Source organism: Rutidosis leptorrhynchoides, chromosome 3 (assembly GCF_046630445.1).
Source record: "Rutidosis leptorrhynchoides isolate AG116_Rl617_1_P2 chromosome 3, CSIRO_AGI_Rlap_v1, whole genome shotgun sequence".
Lineage (NCBI taxonomy): Eukaryota > Viridiplantae > Streptophyta > Magnoliopsida > Asterales > Asteraceae > Rutidosis > Rutidosis leptorrhynchoides.
The window spans coordinates 449,331,432-449,340,493 of NC_092335.1; positions in this window are offsets into that span (position 1 = coordinate 449,331,432).

The following is a 9,062-nucleotide window of genomic DNA, read 5'->3' on the forward strand; positions in this document are numbered from 1 at the left end:
GCGAGGTGTATATAAAATAGCTTATATTTTTACAGGAAATACTATTAAATACGATACAATTTTACACAAGATATTTATTTATTTAGAGAATGGATATACTTAAACCTTGCTACAACACTTATAGGCAGTGTACCTAATCGTACAGTAGTGTAGTTTTTAGTAAGTCCGGTTCGTTCCACAGGGAATCTTTTTAAACAAAGCTTAACGCTATATTAGTTTACTTTTATAAAAATACAAATATATATATACGTAATATTATTATTATAAAGGGGGTTTTTTACCGTTTAATGACCGGTTTGTCGATTTTAAAACTTTAGTCGCAGTTAAAACCAAATGTAAAATAATAAATAAATACAAGACTTAAATTAAAGCGTAAAGTAAATAACGATAATGAAATTGCGAATAATAAAAGTGCGATAAAATAAACTTGCGATAATTAAAAAGTACGATAATTAAAAGTGCAATTAAATACAATAACAATAAAAATGCGATAATTAGAAGTGCAATTAAATATAAAATAAAGGAAATTAAATATGAAATAAAAGAATTATGCTTATTTAAACTTTCGTAATCATGATGTTTGACGTGTTGATTTTAGTTTTATGCCCATGGGTTAATTGTCCTTTGTCCTGGATTATTTAATATGTCCGTCTGGTTTTTGTCCATAACAGTCCATCAGTCATAAATATAAAGTGCGAGTGTCCTCGTCAAATTATCCTTATACCCGAAGTTAAATATTCCATATAATTGGGGACTTAAACTGTAACAAGATTTTAATACTTTGTTTAATAATTACACCAGGATGTCGACTGAGTGTAACCCAAGGTTTTAATATTTTGTTATCAATTATACCAAGTGTCCTTGTACATAATTTCACCCCTGTTTTAATTATTCTAGTGGCTATTAATCCATTCCCGTGTCCGGTTAAATGAACGATTATTCGTACATATAAATACCCCGCCCATCGTGTTCGATTGAGTGTATATGGTAATTTATAGGGACGCCCAATTGTAAATCTTTATATTAACATTAACAAACTATCATTTAGTTAAACAAATATAAAGCCCATTAATAGCTCATAGTCTAATTTCCACAAGTGCCGTTCTTTTGTCCAAACCCCAATTATGGTACAAAGCCCAATTACCCAATTTTAGTAATTAGCCCAACATCATGATTACTTCGGATTAAATAAGCATAATAATAACTTAGCTACGAGACATTAAATTAAAAAAGGTTGAACATAACTTACAATGATTAAAAATAGCGTAGCGTTACACGGACAGAATTTCGACTTACACCCTTACAACATTCGCTAACATACCCTTATTATTAGAATTATAATTAAAATTAAAATTAAAATATAAATTATATATATATTACGTATATATTGAGAGAAGAGAAAGATAGATTGATGTTGTGGTGCACCAAAGCTCGATTTTTATAGGCATGTGGGCTGGAACTGGGGCTCATGCGATCGCATGGATTTATGCCTTCCAGGCCATGCGATCGCATGGCCAGCTGGGGAGGCTCATATTTGGTTGTTTTCTTCTGCCGACGGTTTTATAAATAATATAATATATTAAATAATTATAAGAATTATTTAAATATTATATTATATTTATGTGCATAGTTGACTTGTAATTTTTAGTCCGTTGCGTCGAGCGTTGAGAGTTGACTCTGGTCCCGGTTCCGGATTTTCGAACGTACTTGCGTACAATTTAATATCTTGTACTTTTTGTTTTGAATCTTGTACTCTTGTAATTTTGAGACGTTTCTTATCAATAATTGGAACCTCATTGATTGTATTTTGTACTTTTGAGCTTTTTGGTCGTTTGCGTCTTCAATTCGTCGAATCTGTCTTTTGTCTTCACCTTTTATTATTTAAGCGAATATCACTTGTAAATTGGACAATTGTAACTAAAAGCTTGTCTTTCTTGAGGAATAATGCTATGAAATATATGTTTGTTTTTAGCATTATCAAATATTCCCACACTTGAGCGTTGCTTGTCCTCAAGCAATATCGTCTTGAAATACTAGAATCACTTCTTTATTCTTCACACTTTGTACATCAGTGATTTCTATACGGCGGTATAAACAATGGTAGTAACGATGTGGTTTACAGTCCCATATGACTATATAAAAATTTAGATCCATTAGGGAAATTGGATCTTTATATAAACATTTGATCTTTTGAAAATTAAATCTAGTTTTTACCCTAGATAAGTTTTCCGGAATAACCCTTCACCGGTGTTTGCAAAATATTTTTGTGGGCTTGGTGGGTTTTAGATTTGAAAATTTTAGCTCAAAACTTGCGGTTTTGTGTCACCCACTTGCTAACCTTGTATTAGGAAAGCAACACGTCCAGTTTACTTGTCCCGTATATTACCTTTCGGTAAACTACCGTCCGGTTGTAAAGGAAAGCATTGAACAAGCAACTGTTAAGGCAATGTTCCCTGACATGCTTTTAATTATGGTCTATAACGTGTCGGACGCAATTACTATCCTTGGTAGGAGCAATAGTAAAGCTCACCCTTATGATTTTTCGGTCTGGCACAAGGTCCTGTCTTTGACCATGCTATGCAACCACCGTTCTTACGGTTGACACCCGATTTGGTTCAGGTGACCTAATGAATTCCAGGTGAATTCCTAGGATTTTACGTTCAAAGGTAATGAACGCATTGAAAATAGGGTTTTCAAAAAACAAATCGGTTTGTAATTTTGATCAAAATATTTTCTCGTTCAAGCTCGAGTTTAGATATCATTGAATTCCATGAGTTTGAATTCTCAATCTTTAAGGTCAATCTCTAGGATTGAGTAATATCAGGCTTAAAAGCTGATTTTTGATCTTTTAAGGAGATTATCCTTTCTGGGGATCTGATTCATTAGTCTTATCCAGCTAATTTGCATGGTGCCCCCCATTGTACGAGATAAATCCTTCTCATGGTTAGGATAAATCTGACCACTTGGCGACCCTGTTTAATGCCGAGGTCCGTGGATTTCCTGCTGATTTTATTGATGACTTTTCTAGATTTTTCGTCAACCTACAGCTGGTCTGGACGACAACTTCTTGACCTAAATCAAGAAGCGCGTGTCTTTTTCGGAAGACTTTACTTATTTTTAATGATGGAATTGATTCATCGTGTAGATCCATCTCTTCTTTTCTTTCATCGGGTAAAATAGTTTAGTTTAGTCCAAAGCAAAAGTATTTTCAGTTATTTGTTACAGAAATATGTGACATATGTTTAAGATAACTTGGTAATTTTTTCCACACTTGGCTTTTATTTTCCTTTTTATTGTCCTCTATTCCATTTTAAATGAATTTTAACATTTTGGTTTGTTTCTCAATTTATGTCCTTTCTGAGGTAACAATAATTTCGGTGTTAACACCTAGTTTTATCGTTCATAAATATGTATAAACATGATTTTGAGTTCATTTAATTGAAAATTTTGAAAATTTTTACTAGAATTGGGTAGTCAGTATATAAGACTAGGGCTGTTCTTTATTATCAGAGAGCAATAGATTCTAATACAACTACTACGTTACTAGTATTTTTAATGGTAACCAAGTGTATAAAGATAAAAATTTTAAAAATCCGAAAGAATTTAACCCCTTCCCACACTTAAGATCTTGCAATGCCCTCATTTGCAAGAAATCAGTACAATTTAAATTATTGAGGGTGATTAGCGTAGAAATGATTAAATTTTACCAAAGTTTCCAAACATATTGGCGTTTGTTTGCTGAATGATAAATGGTGCATATCATTTGTTCATTTCGTCTGTTGTTACATCACATTTATTTGTCATCTTGTCGTCAAAATTAGTAGCTTTTGATGAACTTAATGCCAGTCTTTGAAAATGCGCTGTTTTACCCTGTTTTGTACAATCGACAATATACATACATACAAATATAATCATGCATGGCAATTTGAAATGGGACTTAATATCCCACTTTCAAATTCTAAATATGAAATATTAGTACACAATAATAATAAAATAATAAAAATTACACAAATATATCCAATAACATAAGTTTAAACATGAAAAAGTCAAAAGATAAAAACATAAAAATCATAAAAATAACCAAATGGAACTAAATCAGTCTGGATAGGGGTTCCAGTTCATCTCATCGGGTGGGTTCCATTGTTGGTTATAGGTGTTCTGATAGGCTTGGTTATAGTCATACCGGTTAAAGGGTGGTCGGATATCGGGGCTATGTGGTGGAAAATGAGCAGGTCGAGTAGGTACATAGTTATTTGGTACCTGATATGATAGCTGGCTCATGATTTGGTGCTGATGAACTAACCAGCTATCGTGTTGGCGTCGCCTATAATTCTCGTATACTCGCTCGGAGTTCCACTGCTCATACATACTATGTCTTGCCGCGTTCGTCATTGCTTCCTCATCTATACGAACGTGGACGTCAAGAATAGCATCTCGAAAGACATCCCTAATGTCTTCCGCCTCCTCCATTTCCTCGTCTGAGCCTCTCTCTACCTGAGGATGAGATCCCTCATAGGGTACTGCCTGGTTACGTCTACTTTTCAATACCTTAGCACCCACATAAACTTTCAATCCTAAGGGCTCAACATGTTCTCTACAAATCTGTAATGGACCCCCTTGGTTCCTATCAACACCTAAATACTCTCCAATGAGAGTAACAAAAATACCTCCTCCTATTATACTCCCGTCCTGCATTCCCTCTACCATTTTAGATAAATAAAAAGCAACACAGTAAGGGATATTGACAAAGCTTCTAGGATCCCGAATACACTTTAGGTAGAATAAATCATATAAGGTAATTTTTTCTTTATTATGACCTCTTTGTGTAATCGAGTTAGCCAAAAATCTATGAATAATACGAAGCTCGGCTCTGTCAATATGTGTATAGGAGTGTCCTCCTGCTCGTGTAAAAACATCAAAATGTGACATACGCCTCCAAATGGCGTCAGCGTCAAAGTTACTATCTACCCGTTCACCATAATGAATCAAGTTTGTACAATCGGGTAATAGCAACTCACCAGGAGTATATATCTGTAAGGCCCTGGCCATGTCCAGCATGGACATTCTGTACATCCTACCGCCAAGGATAAACCTAAGAAATCTTCTATCATCTATTCTAACTATATTTGTATCAAGTGATACAGTACTCATCAACTCAACACACCATTCCTTATATACAGGTCTACGAATGGTGAAAAGACGTTCCCAATCTGTAAAAGAAGAACTGCCATACCTTTGAACTAAAAGCTGTCTAACACGGTCAGCTAGATGGACCGTTTCCAAAGGGGCCCAATCGATTACCCTTGGCACCTCTACATTTTTTGTTACCAATTTAAATTTGTTCCTTTGATATGTCTCGTAATCTCTCCATCTTCTATCAAATCTCAGATTAGGATGTAGAGTGTGCTCAGGAATCGTTGGGAATTCTACTGGCGGCCTCATTGGAAATACTATGAATTCATCAACAAACTGTACCGGATCATAATAAGGTATGTGCTGATCAGGCTGTTGTTGTTCCTGTTGTGGTTCTTGTTCGTGTTGCATTTCTGGTTCTGGTTCTGGTGCTGGTGCTGATCGTCTAGATGATGATGCTCCTGAACCTCCAGTATCGGCTCTCTGTAAAACACATTAAACACAAAATTTGTGCATCCAAATATGCATTAGTGTTAGCAAAATAACAACTTAAAACAATCACTATAACATGTTAAATCAAAATTAAACTTATACACATTTTCACAATTTTTCACAATTCTACACTTTTCAAATAAGCACATATGAAAATGTATACAAAATTCATAAGCATTTAACTCAAATAACATGTCAAAATATTCATTACTAATAATTAAACAAGTCTCAAATGGCAAATATATCAAATTAATCAAGTTCATGAATTTTGGACTTAAAAAGTCCACTTTAATCTCCAAAAATCATGTTTAGGATCATTGTTTGGATCATTTAACTATCTAAATATGTTACACTACTCAATTTAGCAATAATTCATGACAAAAATCGGCCATAACCTGTTTATATCAAAAAGCCCCAAATTTCTCAAGAACACAAACCCTAGATTTCTAAAATTTTGAAGTTTTTGGCTTCAAATCATGTTAAATAGCATCAATCTAGGTTATACATGCATAAAATACTAACAATTTAACACTAATTACACTAGAAATTAACAAAATTGCATTAGGTAAAAAATTGGTAATTATCACAAAAACTAGGAATTTATAGAGTTTAGGGGTGTAATTTTTACCAATTTGCTGAAGAATGAGAATCTAGGCATGATTAGAGCAAGAAAAATGATGAATTACGGTAAATTTTGGCGAAATTTGGTGAAGATTTGAGAGTTTTTTCGGGTGTATGTGTGTGTTTTGTGTGAAGAACAGACCCGCTGGACTTTTTGTATCTGGCCTGGATTTCAGCTCCATCCGATCGCATGGAGTTGAAGTGTAAAACCCATGCGATCGCATGGGGGTTCGGGTACAGTGTTTTCAGCTTTTTTTTTTTTTTTAAATTAACTTATAAAACAATTAAGTGATTAATTTTAAAATTTTGTTTCCCTTTTTCTTAGGACGAGGTCGTTTCGGATCGATGTCCTAGTCCGTCCTTCGACAAAATTTTAAAATTTGTCTTTTTCAAGCGATTGTTTTAAAAGCTTAGATTTTTGGGTTTTTTAATTTTTTTTTGGCATACTTTAATTCAATAAGATTAAAAATAATGATAATAAAAGTTCTCGTCCCTCCCTCGGGTAAAGCAATTTCGGTTCAAAGACCTAGTCTTCAACTTACGACGATTTTAAAAATCATATTTTTAACTTAATGAGATAAAGTAAATTTTTGTTTTTAAATTCACACAACTTAAATATAAAATTCAAAATTAATATTAAAAATTCACACCAAACTTAAAATTTGAAATGCATAAAATTAAAAATTCATATTTTAAAAATTAAAAATTCACACCAAACTTATATTAATTTTTCAAATATTTATAATTTTAAATATATTGTTTTTACAAAGTTTTCAATATTAATTTAAGATTTATATATTAATTTTAAAAACATGGTAACAATAAAATTAAAAATCTTTTTGGCTTTTTATCCCACTTTAATTAATCAAATATTATCAAAAATATGCGCCCCTCTTTTCGGTAAAGTAATTTCGGTTCCAAGACCTAATTTAACTCATGACGAATTTTTGAAATATTTTGGGTTGATTGATTAAAGATATTTATACCTTAAGAATAAACGTTAAATTTCGCAGTGATGTAATAAATTTTTGAATGATATCAATAATTTCGGTCGCCAAACCTAATTTTATTCAATACCAATTTAATACTTTATAGCGAACAAATTAGCGTTTATTATCAAAAGGTTAAAAATAAAAAAAATAAAATAAAAACTGTACAAACATACCTGTGAAATAGATTTCTTAGTTATATGATCTATTCCATTCATAAGATAGTCAGTTTAATTGGTTTTCCATAGCTACATAGGCGTAACCTCGAGCATTCAGTGTCTTTTCTTCTAAACATATGAACGGTCCGTCTCTGCATAAAGTAACAAATTCGGTGTTTGAATAGGTTTGATTATTTGAACATTTACCTCCATGTAACCATTTTCCGCATTTGTGACATCTTTCTAGGTGTCGTGCTCTTCTTTTTGCTGCGGATTTTGATTTTCCTTTACCAAATTGTAACTTATTATCTTCGCATCTGGATTCTTTTCTAACTCCGTCCATTCTTTCTCTGATTACTGATACTATTTCACTCGGAAGTGTGTCATTATTACGTTTAGTGATCAAAGCGTGTAGCATTAGACCATGGTTTAGTTCACAGGCAGTCTTCATTTCCTAAAAAAAATAAAAATTCAGAATGGGGGGAGAAGACTAGTTCTTTAGGGTCTGTTAGGGAAAGACCATTCGGGTTCCATTTTCGAGAACTACACGAAAACAGACAATCTAACTCTAACAGAAATACATATTATCCTTTAAAGATTTGATTCTCCCCACCCTTAGTTAGCTGTGGTATCGAAATTGTGATTAACTTCGTTGTCGACTTCCATCGGACTATCTATGTAGTGTTTAACTCTGTGACCATTAACTTTAAATTCAATCCCATTTGAATTTATTAATTCTATCGTTCCGTATGGAAAAACTCTTTTGACTATGAATGGTCCAGACCATCTTGATTTCAATTTTCCAGGAAATAGCTTGAATCGTGAATTGAAAAGAAGAACTCTGTCTCCTTCCTTAAATTCTTTTGAACTTCTGATTCTTTTATCATGCCATTTCTTCGTTCTTTCTTTATAGATTAACGAATTTTCGTATGCTTCATGTCTTAATTCTTCTAATTCGTTTAGTTGACTTAATCGTAGAGGTCCGGCTTCATGTAAATCAAGATTACATGTCTTCAAAGCCCAAAATGCTTTGTGTTCAATTTCTACTGGAAGATGACATGCTTTTCCATAAACAAGTCTAAAAGGTGTGGTTCCAATTGGAGTTTTGTAGGCTGTTCTAAAAGCCCAGAGTGCATCCTCCAATTTAATGGACCATTCCTTCGGATTTGATCCTATGGTTTTCTCTAGAATACGTTTTAAAGCTCGGTTGGTATTTTCAACTTGTCCACTTGTTTATGGATGATATGCGGTGGAGATTTTATGAGTTACTCCATATCTTTTAAGAACTTTCTCAAGTTGATTATTACAGAAATGAGTACCCCGATCACTTATTAAAGCTTTCGGTGTTCCAAACCTTGCAAAAAGACGTTTTAAAAAGTTGACTACAACTCGTGCATCATTAGTTGGGAGAGCTTGTGCTTCTGCCCATTTAGATACATAATCAATGGCTACGAGAATATAGAGATTATTATGAGATTTTGGAAATGGACCCATAAAGTCAATACCCCAAATGTCAAATACTTCACATACTTGGATGACATTTTGTGGCATTTCATCACGTTGACTTATTTTTCGGCCCTTTGACAAGCATCACAGGATTTGCAAAGAAGGTGTGCGTCATTGTAAATTGTTGGCCAATAGAATCCAGCATCATAAACTTTTCTTGCTG